Below are 27,410 nucleotides of genomic sequence, written 5' to 3' on the forward strand. Positions count from 1 at the left end.
AATTAAAAAAGAAATTTAATTTTAATTTTTATTATTATGTGGAAGATATAATTTAAAGAGAATTAAAAAAAATATCTCTCTTGTAAAAGATCTACAAAAGATTAAAGAAAGAGATTAGATCTCATTCCTTATTTGTAGATTGGAGAGATGTTTTATTTTCTCTTTAAAAATTATTCACATGTTGATAAAATTAAAATTATAGAAATTTCCTTTTATCAACCATGAAGAGATTTTAAAGAGAAATTTTATTTTTTAAAATTTCCGGAAACAAATTAGGAAGTTTTAATTGTTGATTAAAACTTGTCCAATTTGCTCTCCAATGATGTGGACCATTGAAGTTTAATTTGGAAAATTTGTTTTATTTTTATAAATTAAATCATGTCAAGGAAATTGAGGAAATTTTATTGTAATTAAATTTCCTAATTTGCCTAGGCCAAGGAATATAAAAGAAGGGGTGAGGGTGCCTTCATGAGACACAACCTCTATTGTTTTCTCTCCCTCTTTTCCTTGGTGTTGTGGCCGGCCATCACCTCTTCTCTTCTTCCTCTTTGTGGTGGCCGAAACTCTCTATTGCTTGGAGGTTTTGTGGAGGCCGGATACTACTTGGAGAAGAAGAAGAAGAAGGAGAGGAAGCTTGCATCTCTTAGAGCTTGGTTGGTGTTTTTCTTCTTCCTTGGTGGAGCTTTCTTGTTTTGGCCGAACCTAGCTAGGAGGAGAAGAAGGTGCTTGGTGGTTTTTCATCTCGGAAGATCGTTGCCCACACAACGTCCGAGGTTAGAAGAGGAATACGGTAGAAGATCAAGAGGTCTTTCTAAAAGGTATAACTAGTAATTTTTCTTTCCGCATCATGCTAGTTATTTTTGGAAATAATACCAAATACAAGAGGCTTACGTTCTAGTATTTCGAATATGTTTTTCGAAGTTGTGTTCTTTTGTTTTGTATTTTTTCCCTTGTGATTTGATTGTTCTTTTCGGTTAACCTAAAGTTATTTTAGGAAATTAAATATTAGCTTTCCATAAAAGGTTTTGTCTAGTCGGTGGTGGTTGCTCCCATATCCAAGAAGGCCGTGTGCCTCGCCACGTCAGTACTGGGAACCAATTATGGAAATTAATATTTAATGGAATTAATAACTTAAGGTGATTTGGGTTGAACGTGTTAAGTTCCGCAGGAGACCCAAGTCAAAACCTAAAAGAACGAATAGATTAAGTTTTGGATCAAACGTGTTAAGTTCCGCAGGCGATCCAAAATTTAATTTAAAAGAACACATGGTAGCTAGGAAAAGGTTCAGACCTTTGTACAAAATTTTTGTACAGTGGAACCTCTAGGCTTTCCGAGTAGCAACCAACACCTTGTTTGTTAAATCTTTAAATGCAGACATATTTATTGCACAAATATATGTAGATGATATAATATTTGGTTCAACAAATTCAGAATTTTTAGAAGAATTTATTAATCTAATGGAAAAAGAATTTGAAATGAGCTTAGTAGGAAAATTAACTTATTTCTTAGGATTACAAATCAAACAAACAAATGAAGGAAATTATATTTATCAACATAAATACACTAAAGACTTACTTAAAAAATTCGGAATGGAAAATACAAAAGAAATAAAAACACCTATGGCAGTAAACACAATCTTAGACAATGACCCAAATGGAAAACCAATTGACTTAAAATATTATAGGAGTGCAATAGGTAGCCTACTGTACTTAACTGCAAGCCGACCTGATATTTTATTTGCAGTTAGTATGTGTGCTAGATATCAAACTTGTGCTAAGGAATCCCATTTGACACAAGTTAAAAAAATTTTTAGATATCTTAAAGGAACAACAAATGTAGGAATCTGGTATCCTAGGACAAATAATTTTGAACTAATAGGGTACTCTGACTCAGATTATGCTGGATGTAAATTAGACCGCAAAAGCACAAGTGGTGGATGCCAATTACTAGGTTCATCACTTGTTAGCTGGTTTAGTAGAAAGCAACATTGTGTTGCTCTATCTACAACTAAGTCAGAATACATAACTATAGGCGAATGTGTTGCACAATTATTATGGATGATGCATACTCTAAAAGATTTCAACTTAAATATCACAAATGTAAAAGTATTAATTGACAATATAAGTTCAATTAACTTAACCAAGAACCCTGTGCATCATTCAAGAACCAAACATATTGAAATTAGGCACCACTTTATCAAGGATCATGTTACTAAAGGTGATATTGAACTCAAATATATTGAGTCCAAATCAAATTTAGTAGACATTTTCACAAAATCACTCCCTGAAAGTGAGTTTAGCAACTTACGTCGAAAATTAGGGATGTGCTCAATAGACTAGAAATTTTAAATTTCAAAAATGGTTTTATCAATTTATAAGTTAAACTTGTTTGTTTTCAAAACTTTCCATTTTTAGATTTTCAAAAACAATTTTGGCCTTAGACTAGTTTTGAATCCTTAGAAAGCATGTACCCATAGGTCTAGTTTTTGAGCATCTCACCAACACCTTAGGTTTACCTTGCTTGTGTTTGACGAACATAGAAAGGGGTGAGATGCATAGGCCAATTGTCTGGACTTAAGATGCTTATTTCAGTGCATCAGCACAAGTCTGGACGTTAAATACAACTCAGATATTAATCAGATTAAGTTGGTCAGTCAAGTCAACTTAATCTGACTAACCAAGTGAAAGCTACTATCTTCTGATAGTTAGTTAGTACCTAATTGGTTAGACAGCTGGTTAAATTTAAGTATCAAGTTCAGGGGGAAAAATTAACTAAAATTTTGTGTGTTTGAAAAATGTTTTAAAACTAATTTATGTTTACAAAAAGTTAAACTTAACTAAATGTTTGAAAAACTTGGAAGGTTAATTCCACCTAATTTTCAAACCTGATTTAAAAAGTTGACTATTAAACTTTACAAATTTAGCTTTTATCAAATTAGCCTTAAAAAAATTTTTGACAAAATTTAATCTCACTTAATTTTTGCTTTGTTTTGAAAAAATGAAGTTGAAAATTTACCTTTTGAAAAGTAAATGTTACATAAAACCGGAAATTTTTTTTGAAAAGTTGAAAAACCTGATTTTACACGCCTGAAAGGTTAAAACTTGATTAACTTTATACTTTTCAAAATTCAACTTGTCTCCCCCAAGACAACTTGATTTTTTTTTTACTTGGATTCTTTCTTGAATTTTTGAACCAAACTCAAATATTTTTCAAGATCAGCTGTTTTACAGTAATTCTACACTATGTTTACCCTTGTCTTTTTTGATGAATGTCAAAGGGGGAGGGTTAGGTGGTTAAGTTAGAGCAACTAAATGCAAACTTGAAAAACTAACTTTAAAACCTCGAAAATCATGTTTGATTTTTGCATATATTTATCACTAACTTAACCAGGTTGTCATCCCATCAAAAAGGGGGGGATTGTTGGTGCGGTTAGCACTAACGGTCTAACCCAGGTTTTGATGAATGACAAATTAGGTTAAGTTAGGTTCGTCGTTATCTAACACTCTGATCGAGTGTGCAGGATAAGTCCAGCTAGGTCGACGGGCTGACCGGATAGCTGGCGAGAAGTCCAAGCGGGTCGACGGGCTGACCGGACGCTTGGCGAGAAGTCCAGCTAGGTCGACGGGCTGACCGGATAGCTGGCGAGAAGTCCAAGCGGGTCGACGGGCTGACCGGACGCTTGGCAAGAAGTCCAGACGGGTCGACGGGCTGGATAGCTGGCAAGAAGTCCAGACGGGTCGAAGGGCTTACCGGACGTCGGCAAGTATGTGCGGTAAGTCACTGGAGGGGAGTGACTGCGAGGACGCGTTCCCGGGAAGGGAACATTAGGCGTCGATCCGGCTTAGAACCATTTCGGATGTCTAAGTCGAGATCGTGACTAGATTCCGGTCTCGGAAAGACGGAATCTAAGTCATACTACTTGTGCTAATTCCTACTATGATAAAATGTGCTAACAATCTGTTTTGCAGGATATATATTGCCTCGGACTAACTTTGTTTTGCAGGAAAAAGGAGATTTCTGGAACAAAGTGGTCCGGGCGCCCGGAAAGGCAAATTCTATCCAGCCAAGTCGTCGCCACGTGGAGCATCTCGGTTTGAGCAGCTACGTCACATTCCAGGCGCCCGGAGCAGCATATAAAAGAAGCCCAGGCAGGAGCTTCAGAATCAATAATTAATCTGAGAACTCTTCTACTGCTGGTCTTGCTGCTCGACGTTCAGTGCGACACCAACAACGCTCCGACAAAGTGCTCCTTCGATTTTTATTTAATTTCCTTGTCGGTATTGCTTTATTTTCATTAGCATTTCCTGTATTCATTCTGTAATCATATTTCGACTTATTAGTGATTGCCCAACGAAAGTGGTCAAGGACCACGGGCCTTCGAGTAGGAGTCGTCACAGGCTCCGAACGAAGTAAAAAACATTTGTGTCTATTTTACTTTTCCGCTGCGTTTATACTCTAAAAGTTCTAATCGATATTCACCCCCCCCCTCTATCGAATCTAACGGTCCTACAAATATAGCATGGATTTTTATCATTTTTTCTTAAAATCAAACATGCACCATATATTCATCATATTTATATTCAACATATATATATATATATATATATATATTCAGCATATATCATTAAAATTCTTAAAGATTCCATAACATTTTAATGTAAGCATTCTATAAAAATATATCATGCATTTTAATCATCTTTCTTAAAATCAAACATGCACCGTATATTCCCTTACCAGCAGCCCCCTTTCTATCCATGAGCAACCTGAGCTCTATGACATGAAATACAAATTTTTTCCTTGCAAAAATATGTAAAAACATGACTACACCAGTGCATAACAGATATTTCATACATGTATTTTCAATCTCACAAGTATGGTATGAATGCTGAAAGAAAGAAGGTTGGAAGCATGCCTTTGTGTGTAGAAGGTACTAAAACTTAATCCTTGATGCAAAGAAAGAACACCGGGAGGGCAAGACACCAAAATCTTCGACTTCGCCTCCAAATAACTCACGAAAATCTCTGCTGGTATGGGGTGTGTGTCGCTGCGAGAGGTGAGGGTTGAGAGTCTAGGGTTCGTGTGAGTTTTAAGTTGAATTCCCTTGAAAAGTGACCAATCCTTGATATACAAAGGGTTAGTAGGCTGGACCCACTAATCCTTCTAAGGCAGCCCCTTTTAAGCTTTAAAACACGTTGATCCTGTCCGAAAGCTGAATCAACGAACGCTGGGCACGTGGCGCTCTCCAAGCTGCTGACGTAGATCTCCTGACTGTCCGCACGGACCTCCGATGAACCTGCACAGAAGTCAGGCTGGGAAGGGGTTCCCGGCGACGACCCTCTGACGCTCAAGTCAGGTAAGCGAACAATGAAGAAGTGGCTCCAAATATCATAGAACGCGTACCTCTGGTGAAGTGCAAAGCTCCTTATATAGAGCTGGGGAGGAGCTCAGGCACACATACCTAGGCAAACACGTGTCCTCAGCCCATACCCTAGTAAGGGCCTGTTAGCAAGCTTACCTGACACCATACTGCTACAGTCCAAGCATGTCTTCGATGGGACAGCGGAAACCCCTTGTCGTCAGATTTGGAGTATGGCCGGATTATAAAGCATGCCCGCTGTCAGAATATGTCCTTTGTCCTTTTCTCCTTACTCCCTGTCGGGCGTCCGGCCGGCCATATATAGTGATCTACTTGGGAGATACTCGGTAATGTGCTTTGTGGAGACTGTTAGCAGTATGCTACCTTATGTCTTCGGCCGAGCGTGCCATCCGCTCAGCCTTACGATCCTGTTCAAAGAGCGCCGGAGCCCCGACTCCCTCCGGGACGCCTTTTGCCATCAGTTGGACACCGGTCGACCGGCCGGGCGGTCGACCCACCATTCTCCTATCGGCCCTTTAACTTCCATGTGCCGTTGACTCCCCAGGACGGGGGTCCCTTGTTTTTACCGCCGGATCACTTGACCCCCCCTTCAAGTCTAGTCGAAGGAGGCGGTTAATCCGACTGACTGGACCCTTAGTTGACCCGAGCGACCTACTGAAGACACAATCCGATCGGAACCACAGGGGGTAGCTAGAACGCCAGTCAACGGTCGTCTTACTCGGCGTCTCTTCGAAATTTTCGCCAATCTCTTTTATCAAGGTTGAGCATGCGACCATTAAATGCTTTCCAGCGGTTGGCTGCCACGTGGCGGTGTTGTCGTAATTGTATGGCGGCGGCATGGTGCTTTGATGGGATCGAGGCGGTTCGAAATGAACGACCGGATGTGTGCTTTGGATCCCGTGACCTGGATCCGACGGTGGAGGCCGCTCGGCCTCCCCCCTATAAAATCTTCACCCTCCCGTCTTCACCGCACTTGCATTGGCGATTTCGACCTCTGTCCCTGGTATTTCGGTGCTCCGGCGATCCCGCTCCTGCTCTCCGACGATCTCTAGCGTCCCTTCCTCGATCTTTTTCCTCATCGTAAGACTCTCCTTCTTTCTCCTTTTAATTCTTGCGCTTTCTTTGCACTTCTTTCTTCAGTTTTCATACTCGGGTTACTGTTTCGTTGCAATCTTCTTGTTTCTGCCCTCTGCCTTCGTCGTTTTTGGTTTTATCCGATTGGATAATGGCCCAATCTTCCCAACCTGAGGATGAAACTTTCGGCCCATGGTACACCACCATGGAGTCGCGCTTCGATCGGCGCGACGCCGATGTTTTGATTAACAGCTTCGACATCCCCTCCAACCTTGAAATCATCCTACCCTCAGACTCCTCTCGGCCCAACAAACCGCCGCGCGGATCTTTTTGTGTTTTTCGCGACCAATTTACAGTCGGTCTGCGCTTTCCCATTCATCCCTTCTTTATAGAAGTTTGCAACTTTTTTGGCATTTCGCTCAGAAGCCTAGTCCCCAATACTTTCCGCCTTTTATGTGGTGTAGTCGTCCTCTTCAAAATCCATAACATTCCCCTCCGGCCTGAGGTCTTCTATTACTTCTATTACCCCAAACAATCCGAGTCGGGCACCTACATGTTCCAAGCTCGGCTCGGCTTGGTCTTCTTCAATAAATTGCCTTCCTCCAATAAGCATTGGAAGGAATTTTTCTTTTATATCCGCCTTCCCGGACGGCCTACCTTCCGAACCCAGTGGCAGGTCGGCCTTCCTCTCTCCCCAGAGCTCAAAAGGTTCAAGACCCGACCGGATTATCTCCACGCCGCCAACATGCTATCCGGTCTGCGGCTTGACATCACTAAATTCCTTCCATAAGGGGTTATGTACATCTTCGTCTTGAGTCCGATCAGAGCCCCACTACCGAACGACTTCGGTAAGAATTTAACTTGGTAAATTCATTTTAATTGCTAACTGATTTTCTCTGTTTTCCTTTGCAGCGAACACCGTCATGGAGTCGGTGATGGCTGGCATTCTGAAGAAAAAGGCGGCGATGCTCGAAGTCGCAGCGGCCAAAGAAATGGAGGCTCTCGGCATCCAGCCGGTCGGCTCAAACGAAGAAGAGAGCGGGACACATGCTGGGGAGTCGGCCGCTCAGGCTTCTCTCCCCGAGCCAGCGGCGGGAGCAACTGTTAGCCGAGACCCTTCCGCTCGGGATGAAGGCTCAGCTCCGGAAGAAGAGCGGCCTCTACAAAAAAGGCGCCGAGCGGAGACTCCCATCCAATCAGCCACGTCTGCGGTTCAACCGTCCGCCCGAGCTACTGCACGTGCTCGCGGTAAGGCTCCAGAGGTCGAAGCTATTTCGTCCGACCGGACGCCCTCTGGATGGGACGAGCCGGTAGCCTCTATTGAGGCTATTCCGGTCAGCACCCTTCCGCCCGCCCCTCAACTAGTCCAACGTTCAACCATCCGATCTCAGTTTTCGGTGCCGGCCTCTGATCCTCTTCGGACCGCCGACCGGACGACCCCCTGTCATGGTCGCACTGTACGGGTCACTCTTCATCTCCCGACTGAAGAGCTGCTGCCAGAGGCCGACCGCCCAACCGCGCCTGAGCACACCATCACCTTGAAGGGGCCCCTAGCTGAGATGTGGGCCGACGCTCGGGTGCACGTCGCGCTGATCCCCCTCCGAAATTTGGTCAATAGCCACATGCAGGAGGCCACGGGGGTAAGTTTGTTTTCTTCGAAGTTTGGTATGCATTATCTCCGCTCGCCCACTAACAACTTCTAATTTTCTCTTGCCAGAGATGGGTGGAGGAGATAGCTGTCTCCAACCGCCTGGCGATGGTGGACGAGGAATTAAGACAACTGAAGGCGGCAGGCGGTCCGTCCGGCTCTCAAGGCCCTTCGTATGCCGAGCTGCAAAAGGAGCTGAAGAAAGCTCAAGATTTGTTGGTGGCCGAGCAGAAGAAGACGACCGATCAGGCCCACGCCTTGGCCGAGTCCGAGCGACAAGTCAAGTCGCTCGACCAGAAAATAACCCTGGTCACCACTAGAAAAAACACGGCCATCTCCGATCTGGAGAAAAAGAATGTGGAGGCTCGGGGCCTAGAGCAGAAAGTAAAGGGGTTGATGGACCAGCTCGATGGCGAGAAAGCAGGCCGCTCGGTTGACGCACTGAAGCATATAGACGAGCTGAAAACTCTGCAGGAGTCCCTCGACGCGTCTCAATTGGCCTTCAAAGAATACCCAGAGGTTGAGCCGAGCCGGGTCACCGCCCTGAGACAGAATTACATCCGCTCGCCCGAATTTTCAGAGAAGGTTTGCGAGCGGATGTACCCTGCCTTTGACCTCACCATGATGGCCACCATCGCATATTTGAAGTCCAAGGGGCAACTTCCCGAGTCCTTCGCCATCCCGACTGCAGATCAAGTGGCGCTCCTTGACAATATCCCCAAGGATCTTTATGATTATTTAGAGTAGAAGCTTAAATGTAATCTAGCCGTTCGGCTATAAACTACCCTTTTTGTAATTTGGCTGCTCGGCCTTATTTTCTTTAATGTAATCTCCTTTTTCTTGCTGTTTCTTTGATATGATATCTCGAATGGAAGTTTATCTGTGTGCCGACCGCCCGCCTTTTATCACACTTAGATGCTGATCGTTCGCTAAATATGTAACGTTCCCCTTAGATAGCAGAGATCGTTGGCTAGATACCAATGAAGTACCTTTGGGTGCAGAGTCGAGCGGATCGGATACAGGAGCAGTCGAACAATATTGACGCTTTGATAGCAGAATTCCTTGGACACTTGTCGTCCTTATTGCCCTCTTCCGCTCGGAGGGTTTATAGACGCCGGCTCGTCTCTCGATTTTTAACGTCGGAGCTCGACGGTCTTCCGCTCGGAGGGTTTATGGCTTCTAGCTTTAAAGGGGCCTCCAAATAATAAAGTAAAGTCAGTCGGTTGCAATGGATTCATGAACCATCCTCCAAATAATAAGCACCTGAACAAAGCTTTTCGATGGTTTTGAAGGGGCCTGCCCAAGGAGCTTCTAGCTTGCCGACGTCGCCGACTGACTTTACTTTCTTCCAGACAAGGTCGCCGACCTGGAATGATCTGGGGATTACGCGCCGGTTGTAGTTTTGCTTCATCCGTTGCTGGTACGCCATCAGTCGGACGAACGCCTTGGCTCGCTCCTCATCAACCAAATCCAGCTCCATGTTCCTCCGCTCGGCGTTGCCATCATCATAATTCTGGATCCGGACGGACTCGACGCCAACTTCGACAGGAATCACCGCTTCACCGCCGTACACCAGGTGGAAAGGCGTGACGCCGGTTCCTTCCTTTGGGATCATTCGGATGGCCCATAGGACGCCCGACACTTCATCCACCCAAGTTCCTCCCAGATGGTCGAGCCGAGCGCGCAAAATGCGAAGAATTTCCTGATTGGTTACTTCGGCTTGACCATTGCTTTGGGGGTACGCCACGGACGTGAAGTGTTGCTCGATGCCATAGCTTTTGCACCAATTTTCGAGCAACTTTCCCGTGAACTGCCGCCCGTTATCAGAAACAAGTCGACGAGGGATGCCGAACCGGCAGATGATGTGTTTCCATATAAACTTTTTAACCATCTGCTCAATGATCCTTGCCAATGGCTCAGCCTCCACCCATTTGGAAAAATAGTCGACAGCCACCAGCAAAAACTTCCGCTGACCGGTCGCCATAGGAAACGGACCCACGATATCCATTCCCCACTGGTCGAATGGACATGATACGGTAGCTGTCTTCATTTCCTCCGCCGGTCGGTGATAGAAATTGTGATACTTCTGGCAGGAAAGGCACATTGTGACAGTCCGAGCGGCGTCTGCTTGCAAGGTTGCCCAGAAGTATCCGGCCAGCAGGATCTTCTTAGCCAACGATCGTCCGCCCAGATGCCCTCTGCACGATCCTTGGTGTACTTCTTGAAGGATGTACGCCGCGTCCTCCGAGCTTACACATTTCAACAGGGGCCGGGAAAAAGCCTTCTTGTAGAGTTGGTCTCCAATGAGCGTGAACCGACCGGCTCTCCTTCTTAATAGCTGGGCAGCTTCCCGATCGGATGGTGTTGCCCCCGATCGAAGAAACTCCATGATGGCTGTCCTCCAGTCGCTCGGAAACGCGAGGCCCTCCATCCGGTCGACATGTGCCACCAAAGATACTTGTTCAATTGGCTGTTGGATGACGACCGACGTTATTGAACTTGCTAGTTTGGCCAACTCATCTGTCGCCTGGTTTTCTGCTCGGGGTATCTTCTGGATAATGACCTCTCTGAAATTGGCCTTGAGCTTTTCGAAGGCTTCCGCGTAGAGTTTGAGCCGAGCGTTGTTAATTTCAAAAGTACCAGATAGCTGCTGAGCGGCCAACTGGGAGTCTGAATGCAACATCACCCGTCCGGCCCCCACATGCCGGGCGGCTTGTAAGCCGGCTATAAGGGCCTCATATTCTGCTTCGTTGTTCGTAGCTCTGTAATCTAGCTGGACGGATAAGTGCATTTTTTCTTCTTGAGGAGAGAGTAATAGTATGTCAATCCCACTTCCGAGCCGAGTAGATGATCCATCCACAAATATCTTCCACATAGCTTCGGGCTCTGGCCTTTGCACTTCTGTGATAAAATCCGCCAAGGACTGCGCCTTTATCGCCGATCGGGGTTGATACTGAATATCAAATTCGCTCAACTCCGTTGTCCATTTGATGAGCCGTCCGGACGCTTCTGGATTCAACAACACTCTCCCCAATGGGCTATTTGTCCGGACGATGATAGTGTGCGCCAAGAAATATGGACGGAGACGCCGAGCGGCGAGGACCAGAGCGAAAGCCAGTTTCTCGAGCCCAGTGTAGCGAGATTCAGCATCTTTTAAAATATGGCTCAGAAAATATACAGGTTCTTCTCCGCTCGCCCTTACTAGTGCCGAGCCGACTGCTTACTCAGTTAAAGATAAATAGATACAAAGTGGCTCACCAACAGTCGGCTTGGCTAGCACAGGTAGAGAGTTCAAGTATGTCTTCAGATCTTCGAACACCCGATCGCATTCTTCATCCTAGTGAAACTTAGTGGCCTTGCGCAAGATTTTGAAAAAAGGGAGACTCCGATCAGGGGTCTTTGAGATGAATCTGGACAATGCTGTTATCCGACCGGTCAAGCGCTGCACTTCCCTCAGATTTCTTGGAGGCGATATATCTTGTAGAGCTTTCACCTTGCTGGGATTTGCTTCGATACCCCGCTCGGTCACTATGTAACCCAAGAAACGCCCTCCTTTTGCTCCGAACAGACACTTCTGGGGATTTAGTTTAACTCCATACCTCCTCAGTGTTCGGAAAGTCTCCTCCATGTCTTCAAAGAGATCGGCCGCTCGAACGGACTTGACGAGAATATCATCCACGTATACCTCTAGGTTTCGCCCGATCTGCTCTTTGAATACTTTGTTCATCAAGCGTTGATAAGTGGCTCCAGCGTTCTTCAATCCGAACGGCATTACATTATAGCAATAGGTGTCGTCGGCTGTAATGAAACTGACTTTTTCTTGATCTTCTGGGGCGAGCGGCACTTGATGGTAGCCTTGATACGCATCGAGCATGCATATCAAGTCGCAGCCGGCCGTGGAGTCCACCAGTTGATCGATCCGAGGCAGGGGATAAAAATCCTTTGGGCACGCCTTGTTAAGGTCCCGGAAATCGATGCACACTCTCCACTTGTTGCCCGGCTTAGAGACTAGCACCACGTTCGCCAACCAACTCGGGAACTGGACCTCGCGTATGTGGCCGGCCTTCAGGAGTTTCTCGACCTCCGCTCGGATGATGGCATTTTGTTCAGCGCTGAGGTCCCTCTTTCTCTGCTTCACCGGCCAAGCGTCCGGTCGGACATGGAGCTCGTGCTGCGCTATACTCAGTGAAATCCCGGGCAACTCATGCGTCGACCAGACGAAGACATCATGGTTTCTCTGGAGGCATTGGATCACTTCCTCCTTCTGGCTCGCCTCCAGATTGGACGCAATAAATGTCGTGGCCTCCGATCGGGTCGGGTGAATCTGCACTTCCTCTTTTTCTTCATAAATCAAAGAGGAGGTTTTTCAGTTATAGCGTTCACCTCAATCCGTGGCGTCTTCCGAGCGGAATTGGCTTCTGATCGGACCATCTCGACGTAGCATCACCGAGTCGCTAGTTGATCTCCTCGTACTTCTCCCACTTTGTCTTCAACTGGGAACTTGATTTTCTGGTGGAAGGTGGAGACGGCCGCTCGGAACTCGCTGAGTGCCGGTCGTCCCAAAATGACGTTGTATGACGAGGGAGAGTCGACCACCACGAAGTTTGCTGTCCGCGTCCTCCTGAGCGGCTCCTCTCCCAGCGAGATAGCCAATCGGATTTGTCCGACCGGCTGAACTTCATTGCCCATAAACCAGTAGAGGGGGTTGTCATGGGCAGCAGCTCGGCTCGATCAATTTGCAGTTGATCGAAGGCCTTTTTGAATATGATATTGACCGAGCTTCCTGTGTTAATAAAAACGTGATGAATAGTGTAATTGGCTATTACCGCTTTGATGAGCAGGGCGTCATCGTGGGGCATTTCAACTCCTTCCAAGTCCCCGGGCCCGAAACTGATTTCGGGTCCGCTCGCCCGTTCCTGGCTGCAGCCGACTGCATGGATCTGGAGCTGTCGGACGCCCGCCTTCCTTGCTCGGTTAGAGTCACCTCCGGTCGGCCCGCCAGCTATAATGTTGATCTTGCCTCGGGAAGTATTGCTTCTATTTTCTTCTTCCCGAGCGGATGATCGGGGCCGCTCCCTAGACATCCGGGGATTCTCCCACCTCGGAGTGTGATGTCGCTCGGGAGTCGGTTGTTGTCGCCTGTCGACTATCGTCCGATCGGCTTCACGAGGCCTCTGTCGGCTGATGGCGATTGATGGCCGCCACTCCGGGGAATGGGGTGGGCGATTAGAGGAAGACTCCGACAATCTCTGGTGTTATGTGTGTCCGTCCGGTGGAAGGAGCAGAACATAGGGGTCCATACCTTCCTCTTTGGTTTGGGTCGCTCGGCAGCTACCTCTTGTACATGGGACCTAGCCTGGGGGGAGCGGATCGCTTCGGCCCTCGGTCCTCTGGGCGGCTGATTAAGGGTGGTAATTTGGTTCGGGTTCGGGTTGACGGATTCGGGTTGGCAGGTTGGCGGGTTGGAAAATGACAACCTGAACCCGACCTGATTATGAATTCGGGTCAAACTATTCAACATGAACCTGATCTGTCTATTTTCACTTGACCCGAACCCGACCCGTTTGACCCGTTTAACCCGTTGACCCGTTTAACCCGTTTGACCCGTTTAACCAGTTTGACCCATTTGACCCGTTTGACCCGAACATGACCTGAATTCAATAAAAATTTTTGTATATTAAATTAAAAATTAAAAATTAAAAATAACATTTATCTACGTAAATTGAAAATCCATATCATAAATGATAAATCATAGCAACATTGCTATCAATAGCACATCTCTATGTTTAGGATTTTTAACTTTTTAAAATTTGTAATTTTAGTTTAAATTTATAATTATAAACGGGTTCGCGGGTTATAATTGGGTCATTTCAGGTTGACCCGAACCCGACCTGTTTATTAATTGGGTCAATTAGGTCGACCCGATTTCGACCCGAACCCGAAACTACCCAACCCTAACCTGATTTTTTCGTGTTCGGTTCGGGTCGTGTTTTCGTGTCGGGTCAAAAATTGTCACCCCTACGACTGATGAGCAGTGTGTGGCTTCCGTTCGGCATGGGGAGCCCGTTCGGTGGGAGTTTCCTTCCTTCGGGCTGCTTGGGCTTCCTCCACGTTGATGTATTCGTTGGCCCGGTGTAGCATATGGTCGTAGTCTTGGGGCGGTTTCCGAATGAGCGATCGGAAGAAGTCGCCATCCACCAAGCCTTGTGTGAAGGCATTCATCATGGTTTCCGAGGTGGCCGTTGGAATATCCATAGCCACCCTGTTGAACCGCTGGATATAAGCTCGAAGCGATTCGTGGACTTCTTGTTTGATGGCAAACAGACTGACACTAGTCTTCTGATAGCGCCGACTGCTTGCGAAGTGGTGGAGGAAAGTCGTTCGGAAGTCTTTGAAACTTGAGATAGATCCGTCCGGCAGTCTCCGAAACCACCATTGAGCCGATCCCGAGAGGGTGGTAAGAAAAACTCGACACTTCACTCCATCTGTGTACTGATGAAGAATAGCTGTGTTGTTGAACCTACCTAAATGATCATCCGGATCGGTGGTTCTGTTGTATTCATCGATCGCTGGAGGCACATAATGCTTGGGCAGAGGGTCTCGTAGAATAGCCTATGAAAATTGACGGTTGATCCGCTCGGGAGAGGCGTCCGCTCGGGGGGCTTTCCCTTTTTTGTTATCTAGTCTGGGCACTTCATCTGAAGAAGATCCTCTATCGCGATTAGTGGCTGCGGCTTCAGGAGGAGTACGGAATAGGGCCCGATGGAATGGAACTGTAGCCTGCAGTGCTTCCGCTCGGCCACCTGATGCTGATGTTGCTTGCTGCTCTGCCCGCTCGGCTTGCAACTTTTGTCTCTGTTCCACAAGCTTGCCGGCTCTTGTCTCGATCAAAGCATCGAGCTCCTCTGTGGAGAGCATCACCGAGTGCTGTCGTCCAGCTTCGTCCATTGCTTCCGATCGGATGCAGGAGCGTTCCCACAGACGGCGCCAAATTGATCCTGTCCGAATGCTGAATCAACGAACGCTGGGCACGTGGCGCTCTCCAAGCTGCTGACGTAGATCTCCTGACTGTCCGCACGGACCTCCGATGAACCTGCACAGAAGTCAGGCTGGGAAGGGGTTCCCGGCGACGACCCTCCGACGCTCAAGTCAGGTAAGCGAACAATGAAGAAGTGACTCCAAATATCGTAGAACGCGTACCTTTGGTGAAGTACAAAGCTCCTTATATAGAGCTGGGGAGGAGCTCAGGTACACATACCTAGGCAAACACGTGTCCTCAGCCCATTCCCTAGTAAGGGCATGTTAGCAAGCTTACCTGACACCATACTGCTACAGTCCAAGCATGTCTTCGATGGGACAGCGGAACCCCTTGTCGTTAGATTTGGAGTATGGCCGGATTATAAAGCATGCCCGCTGTCAGAATATGTCCTTTGTCCTTTTCTCCTTACTCCCTGTCGGGCGTCCGGCCGACCAACACTTGCCTTACGTCCGGTCGGCCATATATAGTGATCTACTTGGGAGATACTCGGTAATGTGCTTTGTGGAGACTGTTAGCAGTATGCTACCTTATGTCTTCGGCCAAGCGTGTCATCCGCTCAGCCTTACGATCCTGTTCAAAGAGCGTCGGAGCCCCGACTCCCTCCGGGATGCCTTTTGCCATCAGTTGGACACCGGTCGGCCGGCCGGGCGGTCGACCCACCATTCTCCGATCGACCCTTTGACTTTCATGTGCCGTTGACTCCCCAGGACGGGGGTCCCTTGTTCTTACCGCCGAATCACACGTGGATGTTCTATCTTGCTTTGATAAGTTTTAATAATTATGAAAACTTATCACCACTGTTATTAATAATAATATTATTATTATTAGTATCATTATTTTCATTTTACATTAAATGATACTTATAATGTACCAGTAACGTAGTCAACGTCATTTTATTATCATATTTTATTATATTTTATTATTTCTTAAATTTGTAGGCATGTGATCTTTGTTAGTGAATTTTGGGTCCATTATCAGAAGTGTGAGATTTTATGTGATTCTAGATTTAATATAAAAAATAATAATTTTTTTAAAATGAGTATTTTAAAGATTAAATTAAATAATATATCTGTTATTTCTTATAATTTTAATTAGGATGGTAAAAGATTAATACACTTGTCCTTAGTATCCCGTCAATTCATCCCAGAATCAATACGGAGAAGATAAATTACGGACGATTAATTCTTATAATTTTAATTATGTGATTATAATTAGGGGTCAATGGTTTACTTTAATGATGTATAAATCACTCACCGTGTGGAAGTTTATTCAAATAAACTTATCGATTCAGTTGGATCGATTAGTTTGAAAATATTTGGTTTATTTAATTTCAACTAATTTATTTCTGTTATCACTCAAACTTACTTATAATCACGCATAACTTAAAGCAAATATACCTCTTTAATATTATCTAGATAAGTCAACACAATTTCAAGTATGCATATTTTAATTTTAATTTTAATTTTTAAAAAATAAAACAAATAATATATAATATATATTTTATGAGAGATGGTGAATATTTATGAAATAAATAATATATAATTTTGTGAGAGAGAAGTATTCTAGGGACTAAATATAATTTAATGAGAGATAATAGAGCATTTATGGAAAAAATTATGATCATTAGAAAATATTATGATACGTTTCACAGAGATCACACCGCCCACTTGTTTATTTTTATCATGTAAAAAAAATAGAATTAAAATAACTTCTTTTTTTGTTATAATATCCCATATTAAAAAAATATTTAAAAGATGTGACAATATACAATTACTTAAATTTAAATAAAAATTACTATATGTATTTTTTTTAACTTAGCTCAAATTATTCTAACTTAATTAACATTACTATGATTTAATAAAAACTATTACAACATTAAAGATATTTATAAAATAAAAAAAAATCCTTTTTGATATTTTTTTTTAATACGGAATGCTCTTTTGATTAGGATTGAAAATAAATCGAGCTGAATCGAATCGAGTTTTGGGATGTTAGAGCTTATTTAATAAGGTAATCGAGTCAAGTTAAACCGAACTTAAAATGAACTAAACTTTTAAAATAATCATTCATATTTGGCTTAGTTTATTTTTATGAGCTTGAACTTGTTTGAAAGTTAACTTGAGCTTGATTTATTTAGATGTTATTGAATGCTTAATTCAAGTTTGGCTTGAACTTTGTTCGTTTATAATCCCGTCTGAAAGTCGAAGAGACGGAAAGCTGGGGATGTGCCGCTCACGCTGACCTCCCGTAGACTCCGCGCAGACCTGCAACACAGACTACGTCAGTGTCGAGCCAGGGAAAGAGTCCCCGACGTTAGCTCTCCGATGCTCAAGTCAGTTACCACGATGAAGTGGAAAGCGGAGCAACAAGACTACTGTAGTGTAAACAGTGAATATCGCATACCTCCTCTAATGCTTGGACCCCCTTTATATATAGCTCTAATTGCACTTGTGCACGCTTCCCAAGGCATATACGCTTCTCAAAGCTTTTCTTGAAAAGACTTATCAGTAAAGTGTCCCTGACATATTACCTTAACCGGCCGAGCATATCTCTGAAGTGACAGTGGAAGCTTCTGCCATACGATTTTCTAGCGACCAATGCCTAGTGTCAACGGCACCAACTCCCAAAAGGATATCACCTGATATCATCAGAAGTGTACTGCTAGGCTGAGCGAATTGGCCGCTCGGCCGACACTTTGCTGCCCTGGTGCCTCATTTGGTCGGCCAGAACCTCGTTGTTCCTCCGTACGTGTCTACTTGACCGAAGGTCCACTGCGTTGTTGCTGGGCCGAGCGGGGTAGCCACTCGGCTGAAGCCCGTTGCCGGGCTGAGCGGGATAGCCACTCGACTAAAGTTGAACATTGCATATTTCCATTGTCTGGCCGAGTGGGGTAGCCACTCGACTCAGTCTTTGGACATTATCTACCTTGAGCGTCGATTGTTTGATTACTCCCTGTGTCGGAAGCGACGGTGGATCGAGGTCTTCTCTCCCGGTCGAGGCAAGTTTCTCCCGACCGACCGATGTCATTTATGCGTTGACTGTCTTGACTTTGACCTCCTTTAACCTCCACCGTGGCAGCGGGGTTGGAGCCCTTCATCATCACCGCACCACAAACCTCCCCCAAGACATTTGGGTGACGTCAGCCTTAATGAAGGCGTGGGAGCGTGCTCAGCCTTAATGAGAGGAGATTTGCACGATTTTCTATAAATCTGGGTGATGTCAGCCTGGCTCGCACTCGCCTAAGACAGTCCAAGTAGAGATTTCACAAGTGCAAACCTTTGACGTGTCAATCAGATTGAGGAGTATACTTACGGTCGAACGATAAGTTTCAACAGGCCGATCGACAGGGAATGGTCTTATCCCGATCAAAAACCACACAGTGTCGGGGACCGATCGGGAGGAAACCTACTTAGACATTTGTCTAGTCAGTCAGATTTATAACCTCCTTCGACTAGACTTGAGGGGAAGACTTGTGATGCGGTGATGATGAAGGGCCCCACCCCCGCTGCCATGATGGAGGTCAAAGTCAAGACAGTCAACGTGTAGATGGCATCGGCCGGTCGGGAGAAGCGTGCCTCGACTGGGAGAGAAGGCCTCGATCCACTGTCACCTCCGACACGGGGAGTAATCAAACAATCGACGTTCAAGATAGACAATGTGCAAAGGCCGAGTCGAGCGGCTACCCCACTTGACCAGACAATGGAAATATGCAAAGTTCAACTTTGGCCGAGCGACTATCCCACTCGGTTTGGCAACAGGCTTCAGCCGAGCGGCAACCCCGCTCGGCCCGACAGCAGGCTTCGGCAACAACGCAGTGGACCTTCGGTCAAGCAGACACGCACAAAGGAATAGCGAGGTTCTGGCCGGCCAGACGAGGCACCAGGGCGGCGAAGTTCCGACCGAGCGGCCAATCCGCTCGGCCTAGTAGTACACTTTTGATGATATCCGATGATATCCTTTTGGGAGTTGGTGCAATTGACACTAGGCATGGGCCGCCAGAATATTGTACGACGGAAGCTTCCACTGTCATTTCAGAGATATGTGATGTAGGCGAGAATCTGTCACATCCGCTAATCAAATTGATACAAATGTATTTTTCCACTAAACCCCTTAATTTTGTAATAACGTTGTAGTAACGAGCCCAGGATCGCTCTCGAGGAACCAACGATGATATGTAATCTAGGATTGTATTTTATTCCTATTTTTGGGGTTTTCGATATAAAAATGGAGTTGGGGGGATTTAAGCTTGAATCTAAATGTAATAAAGGAAAAGTGCAGCAATAAAGAGATTAATCTAAAGCAAGAGTAAAACCTAACTATGTGCCAATAATCAAAACTCAACGTATTGTCACTCTACGTTGTGATTAAACCATCGACACACACTTAAACTAAAGATAAAATAGCAAAACACAATTAAATCTAATCTAAACAGAAATGAAACCCTAACTTAGAATTTAAATACTAAACAAGTAACCAAGCTTCAAAGAAGTCTTAAACTAAGCTTCAATTAAGTAAAGAAATGTTAAACTACTTGCAAAAACATAACAACCACTAAATAAATCTATAAAAAACTGTAAAAACAGAAACAAAACGAAATAAACCCTAACCAATCCATTCTCACAACCAATCTCACCAAACTTCACACTCAAGCTGTCACACAAGAGTGCCAAAGTCGAGACCACCCAACTCTGGACTTCAGTGGAGACTCTCTACAGCGTATCAGTTCCAGGATTGCTCAACAATGCCGACGGACCACCCCGACGAGCTAGAACAAGCCAAAACCCCTAGAACGGCCGAAAATGCTGGAAATCTGCTACCGGAGCTCTCTGAATCTGGATGGAAGTTGTGGATTGCGGATGATCGTCGGATGAAGCTCAGCAACTCCGGAGGACTACCTCAGAATGTCGCTGATGGGAATCGGAGCACAGATTTGGAGGACCACCTCCAAATTTCGCTGGAACAGAGAAATCACCGGAAGAGAAATTCCACCAGAGGAAACACCCACCGGAGGCTCCAGATGATCGGGATGACGCCGCCGAGAAGTCCTCCACTAAGGTTGAAGCTCGAGAGATCGATTGGAGAAGGAAGGGGGTCGGAATCTCGGAGATGAACGCCGCGGGACGCGCAGCTGCGTGAGGAGATCGACGAAGAGGCATGCTACTGTAGCTTCTCAGATTTAAATCAGATCTGGATCTGAATGGACGGCTGAGATGATTCCGGGCTAAATCGACGGTGAAAAGTCATCCAAAATCCGATCCGAAGGTATTGATGTTGATCTAGGGTCTGGATCTACTCTCCAGTAGGTCAGATCGATCAGATCATCACTGGATGGCCCAGATCCGCCTAGTCTTCAATAAACGGTCCAGATTAAGTCGGGCTGGATCAATAGCTAGATGAACTCAGATCTGCATCAAAACTTCTGGATCTTCATCAATGGCTCAGATCTACTCCCCATTAAGTTGGATCGGCCAGATCTTCAATGGATGGTACAGATCTGTCCTATTCTTGATGAACGGGCCATAATGCTTCAAAGCTTGATCTTCTCGTTTGAACTCCGATTCAAGCCCAATTTCGGTCCAAATAGATCCAAATTTAAGATCTTTTGATGCCTACAAAATAAGAATCAAATATTAGCATCAAATAATATAAAAATAAAGTAATTTGCAATTAAGTCCAAAAATACACATAATGCACAAAATGTGATGTAACAATGATTTTAACCTATAAAATCAACATCAAACCATGCATATATGAATCAAAATAATGTAGTAAAATCATGGTTATCAAATCCCCCCCACTTAGTCTTGAACGTCCCGTGAAAGTAAAGAAACTAAAAATCATCTCCATAGAAAATTTCCTAGCAATACCTAAAAGATAGTAAAAAGAGTTTAACTAAGATCATCTTAAAGATCACAAACAATCATGAATACAATTCAAACAATAATCAGTAGGTATGGTAGTTTCTATCCAATTGAAAAATTAAGCAAGTTACAATCTCACAAGGGATTTACCTATTCTAGCTCTCCCACTCAAAAATGCATATAAGTGGAGCTCACTCAATGCAACTCACAACATTTCACTACCATAAGCTTGCTTATTTTCTAATTCTCCACCACTATAAACATAACATACATGAATCCAAAGGATTTCATCATGAAGAATTAACATGGAATCAAGAAGAACAATTAAAGTGAATGAAATGACAAAAGAAAAGACATTAATGAAGAAAATGAGAGAATGAGAGTATTGGAGGAATATACTTGATGAGTTGACCATTTTGGATGTGTAAAAGATGAATACCATTTGTCATTATCAATACAAGAGATCAAGCTAACCTCCCCTTCAATTTGATGGATATCCAAAAAATTTTGATACTCTATCTTCACACTTGATACACTCTTGATTTGCCAATTTTTTTTCACTGTTTTTCCTCTTCAATTCTAACACTTGGAGACTAAAATAATCTCAATCAACTTATAAAGAAGAATAATGCCATCCCCCACACTTGAAACATTGGCCGTCTCGGACAATTCAACAATTTTTTTACTTGATACCAATCTTGCCACTGTTTTTTCCTTCATTCTGCAGAATATCTTACTTGTTGTGTTCCATTTTCAGCCATACATTCCCAGAAGCCAGCATCTTTATAAACAGAATTTCTGCATTTCAATCAAATTCAGTAACTAGGCCAAAAAAAACTTAGAATTACAAATTTCAGCAACTCTCACTGGTTACAATCCATTTTCCAAATTGGCACATTATTCAGCAGAATTTTGGTAAATCTGAATTCTGAATTCTGGGAAGCCATTGCCAATGAGAAGATAAGAAGTTTGTGCAAGTGATATGAAGATATAGCTTCCTGGAGAAACTGAATTCAGAATACGGAAAGTCAAAGAATTTAAGCATTAACACATGCATTCTTGTTTCCAAAACTCAGTTCCAAATATTTGTTTATCTTGTCAAGTTTTAGGAACTTATCCAAAGGAATAAACACTAACAGCAACTTAATCGGTAAACCAACTGCTTCACTTCAGTATAAATTGTACAAAATTCAGCTTGGTCACGGATAGTATTTGATACTAAGCTAAACCAATGCAAGCTTCCAATTCAGAGCTCTTGTAGTTACAATTTCAGAATTCCTTTCTGAATTTGCAGATTGTAAATTTGCAAAAGTGTGAGAAAATACTGCTATGAATTCTGCACTTCTTATTGCAGATTGTACAAAATTCCAGCAACAAAATATAAATCCAGCAGCAACATTTTCAGGAATCTAAATTCAGTTAACACTATGCTATCAACAGCAGAATTGTTTTGATGCTGGATCACAATTTAGAAGGATATCATTAGCCAATGAATTCTGCAATTGTCAGAACTCGATCAAACCTCAAGTTTCTCAAACAGCAGTATTAATCACAGAATTCAGCAGCATCCAGCACAACTCCAAAACCAATCATTCAAATCCATATCTATACTCACAATTTTTCAAAGTTTGCCTATTGCAGGAACAAGCTGAAACAAGTGCAGCAAGGTGCAGATTTCAGCATTTTCTTTAGTCACAGAAAGGAAACCATTGTTTTCCTCGTATACATCATTAGCAAGATGATCATTACTAATGTTAGGCTTTCACACTCATTTCCATTGCTTCCTTATCAACATACAAGTTCAGTGTCACAGCTCCATCTGATAATCCCTACACTAACTTGTAAGCTCTGCTACTCATGAATTCAATTACCATATTCGGATAGAGCTCTTGGGATTTTAGTCTATTAAAAGTTCTCAGATATCCAGAATTCAAGTTTAGAAAATCGGCTAGAAGTGTTCAGAATTAAATCTGAAAGTTAATTCTGGTTTGAAATGCAAGATTTGTTTCATTCCATTGCTTATTTAGCCCAACTTCTGATCTGCCCCTAACAACCTCATTTTAAAAACATGCTCCTCAAATCTTGGAATTCAGTTTATTAAGTCAAGATTTCAAAGAAATTCCAGCTTAATCCATGAAGAGTCGAAATCAGGAAAAGTCTCATTCATCCTGTAATATGGAATCATTGTTGCTAGCCAAGAACACCTTAGGGAACCAAGTAATTTCTGTAAATCATGGATTCATGAATCATGCTAAATTCAGAAATACCACTGATTTCTGAACACAGGTTTCAAGATCCCAGTTTCAGACATTCACAGTTTTAGAACATGAGTATCATTGAGTTTCATGCATCTATTTACCTACAAATGGCATGGTAATGGTAAATTTGATCCTCTTGAACTCTTGCTGGTCAGCAGCTTGTAACAGAAGCTACCAAAGATGGTTACTAAAGCTTAGAAATCCAGTAATCTAGTTCTACTGCACTTATAAAACTTTCCAATTCCTTAACTGAATTTATCACATTTGCAAGGTTCAGCTGAAATCTGTAAATGGACTTTGATTTCTGCAATCTGCTGCTACAGATTCTAACATAAAAAAATTTCAGCTCCATGAAGTACCAGTTCAACCCCATGCACTTGCAACAGCAAAGTAGAACCTGTTGTTCTGTTAACAGCAGAATTCAGCTCAAAATTTCAGCTCCATGGATCTGAAATGTACAACAACAACTCGGCATGTAACAAGAACTGATTCTCTTAAGCAGTATTGAAAGCTTACTCCAGTTCCATAATGAATTCCACATTTCTTCAGTTTCTGGAATTTTCATCTTCTTCCTATAAGCTTAGCTTTTGATGAAATCATCTCTGCTGGACAATTTCAGAGTTCACATCAGGTTGCAGGCTTTAAATCAATGGAGATTTGAAGTGGTAGGTACACCAAGTATCAATGGAAAGTCTGTGTTCTACTTGAATTTCACTGATCAGAAGCTTTGAACACCAAGTATAAATTTGGCACACATTCATCAGAACTTCTTCATCAACAGCAATTGAGTTTCACATTGGTTTTAAGGCTATTTCTGATTTCCGGCACAAAAAGCTGTAGATTTCTGCAGAAAAACATTTCTTTTTGTCTTCCTTGTACATTCTAAAGCTTATATTATAATCCTTGAAGGAAATATCTCTGAACTCACTTGTCCCATTTCATTCCCTAAGCACTTAAGAATCAATTGAGACTAAATACATTTTAACTCCATTGGACAGCTCTCAGCTGTTGCAATTCTGCACAGATTCTGCATTTCAGACAGCTTTAAAGAATTGTTCCTACTCTTCAGCCACAGCTTTTGAAAACTCTATCTAGTAAACTCATATAAGTCATAGAAACACCAAGGCACCATTTGTTACTGCAAATCCCAAAGCTTCACTTAAACTTCTCAATAGTTTAAATGCTACTTCTGATTTTTGATACATCTTGGCACATAAACAATTCTGATCTTCTCTATTACTGCATTAAGTTTCAATTTCAGGAATTCTGTTCTGTTCAGAGTTGTACCTACTGAGAATTTTCAGTTGGCGCATGAATTTGGAACTAAAGAAATCAGCAATTCAAGTTGTTAGCAGCACCATCTTTTTCTTTCCATTAGAAACTCAAGATCATTATTGAAAATCTGATTCGACGCAATTATTCTTCTTTATAAGTTGATTGAGATTATTTTAGTCTCCAAGTGTTAGAATTGAAGAGGAAAAACAGTGAAAAAAAATGGCAAATCAAGAGTGTATCAAGTGTGAAGATAGAGTATCAAAATTTTTGGATATCCATCAAATTGAAGGGGAGGTTAGCTTGATCTCTTGTATTGATAATGACAAATGGTATTCATCTTTTACACATCCAAAATGGTCAACTCATCAAGTATATTCCTCCAATACTCTCATTCTCTCATTTTCTTCATTAATGTCTTTTCTTTTGTCATTTCATTCACTTTAATTGTTCTTCTTGATTCCATGTTAATTCTTCATGATGAAATCCTTTGGATTCATGTATGTTATGTTTATAGTGGTGGAGAATTAGAAAATAAGCAAGCTTATGGTAGTGAAATGTTGTGAGTTGCATTGAGTGAGCTCCACTTATATGCATTTTTGAGTGGGAGAGCTAGAATAGGTAAATCCCTTGTGAGATTGCAACTTGCTTAATTTTTCAATTGAATAGAAACTACCATACCTACTGATTATTGTTTGAATTGTATTCATGATTGTTTGTGATCTTTAAGATGATCTTAGTTAAACTCTTTTTTACTATCTTTTAGGTATTGCTAGGAAATTTTCTATGGAGATGATTTTTAGTTTCTTTACTTTCACGGGACGTTCAAGACTAAGTGTGGGGGATTTGATAATCATGATTTTACTACATTATTTTGATTCATATATGCATGGTTTGATGTTGATTTTATAGGTTAAAATCATGGTTACATCACATTTTGTGCATTGTGTGTATTTTTGGACTTAATTGTAAATTACTTTATTTTTATATTATTTGATGCTAATATTTGATTCTTATTTTGTAGGCATCAAAAGATCTTAAATTTGGATCTATTTGGATCGAAATTGGGCTCGAATCGGAGTTCAAACGAGAAGATCAAGCTTTGAAGCATTATGGCCCGTTCATCAAGAATAGGACAGATCTGTACCATCCATTGAAGATCTGGCCGATCCAACTTAATGGGGAGCAGATCTGAGCCATTGATGAAGATCCAGAAGTTTTGATGCAGATCTGAGTTCATCTAGCTATTGATCCAGCCCGACTTAATCTGGACCGTTTATTGAAGACTAGGCGGATCTGGGCCATCCAGTGATGATCTGATCGATCCGACCTACTGGAGAGTAGATCCAGACCCTAGATCAACATCAGTACCTTCGGATCGGATTTTGGATGACTTTTCACCGTCGATTTAGCCCGGAATCATCTCAGCCATCCGTTCAGATCCAGATCTGATTTAAATCTGAGAAGCTACAGTAGCATGCCTCTTCGTCGATCCCCTGCGCTGTTCTTCGTCCCGCGGCGCGGCATCTTTCGGATTTCGGCCCGATTTCTTCTCCAATCATCTTCTCAAGCTTCTACCTCGGTGATAATCTCTACGGCAGCTCATCCCGATCATCTGGAGCCTCCGGTGGGTGTTTCTTCCGGCGAATTTTGCATTTCTGTTCTTCTCTGTTCTAGCGCCGATTTGGAGGTGGTCTTCCAATCGACGACTCCGATTCCTATCAGAGACGCTTGGAGGTGGTCCGCCGGCGTTCCTGAGCTTCATCCGATACCCATCCGCAATCCACAGTGCTCATTCCGATCCAGAGTTTCAGATTTGCAAATTTCCAGCATTTTCGGCACTTGAGTGGGTTCTGGGATATTCTTAGCTCGCCGGGGGTGGTCCTTGGTGTAGTTGAGCACTCCTTGAGCTGATATGCCATTGAGGTTCTTCATTGAGGTCCAGAGTTGGGTGGTCTCGACTTTGGAACTCTTGTGTGACGGCAAGAGTGTGGAACTTGTATGGATTGGTTGTGAGTTGGATCGGTTAGGGTTAATTTCATTTTATTTCTGTTTTGTAGTTTGATACAGATTTATTTTTATGTTTGTTATGTTTTTATGCAAGTAATTTAGCATTTCATTACCTTGTCAAAGTTTAGTTTAAGTACCCACTCCGGAAGCTTAATTTCTCCTACAACATCAATAAAAGAAAACACCTCCCACATGCATGTGGGATAAAAAGAAAATAGGAGAATATTAGTGTGGGTAAAAGATATTTCAAGAAATGATTCACATCTAATAAAATCAACAATTGGTACCTCAATAAAATTCTCTGAAAAATTACACAAAATACTCACCTTGTCATCTTGAAAGGTACCTGGAGTGGTGATTGTTACCTCTTTTTCATCAAGAAAATGCTCAAACTCTAGTTCAGGTGAATGTTCAACTTCATGTAGTGATTCTTGGGTGCTTGGCTCCATAGCACAAGTCCCTACACTTACATCCTCCATTCTTGGTGATTCTTGAGGTAATGCTTCCAGTAAGCACTCCCCTACACTTATATTATCTTCTGCAACAATACCTGCATCACTCACATCATCTAGAGCAACAACATTAGTAGAATCATAAATTTGAACAACTACATCATCATCACAAATTAAACTAGAAAATTCTTGTGAAGAAATAGAAGTAGTGTCAGGCCTGACAAGATCTCCACAATCCACCTCTTCACTGGCTCTTTGTGCTTGTAACTGATTAATAGATGATGCTATCTGATCTAACTGACTCTGTATGTTTTGTATCCTTGAAAATTGTTGCTCTTGATGCTCACTTATTTGTTGCATAACTTCATTGAATTTCCATATTGAATCTGCAAATTGTTCTTCTACTTCCTCATACCTAT

Source organism: Zingiber officinale, chromosome 2A (assembly GCF_018446385.1).
Source record: "Zingiber officinale cultivar Zhangliang chromosome 2A, Zo_v1.1, whole genome shotgun sequence".
In the NCBI taxonomy this organism is placed as follows: Eukaryota; Viridiplantae; Streptophyta; class Magnoliopsida; order Zingiberales; family Zingiberaceae; genus Zingiber; species Zingiber officinale.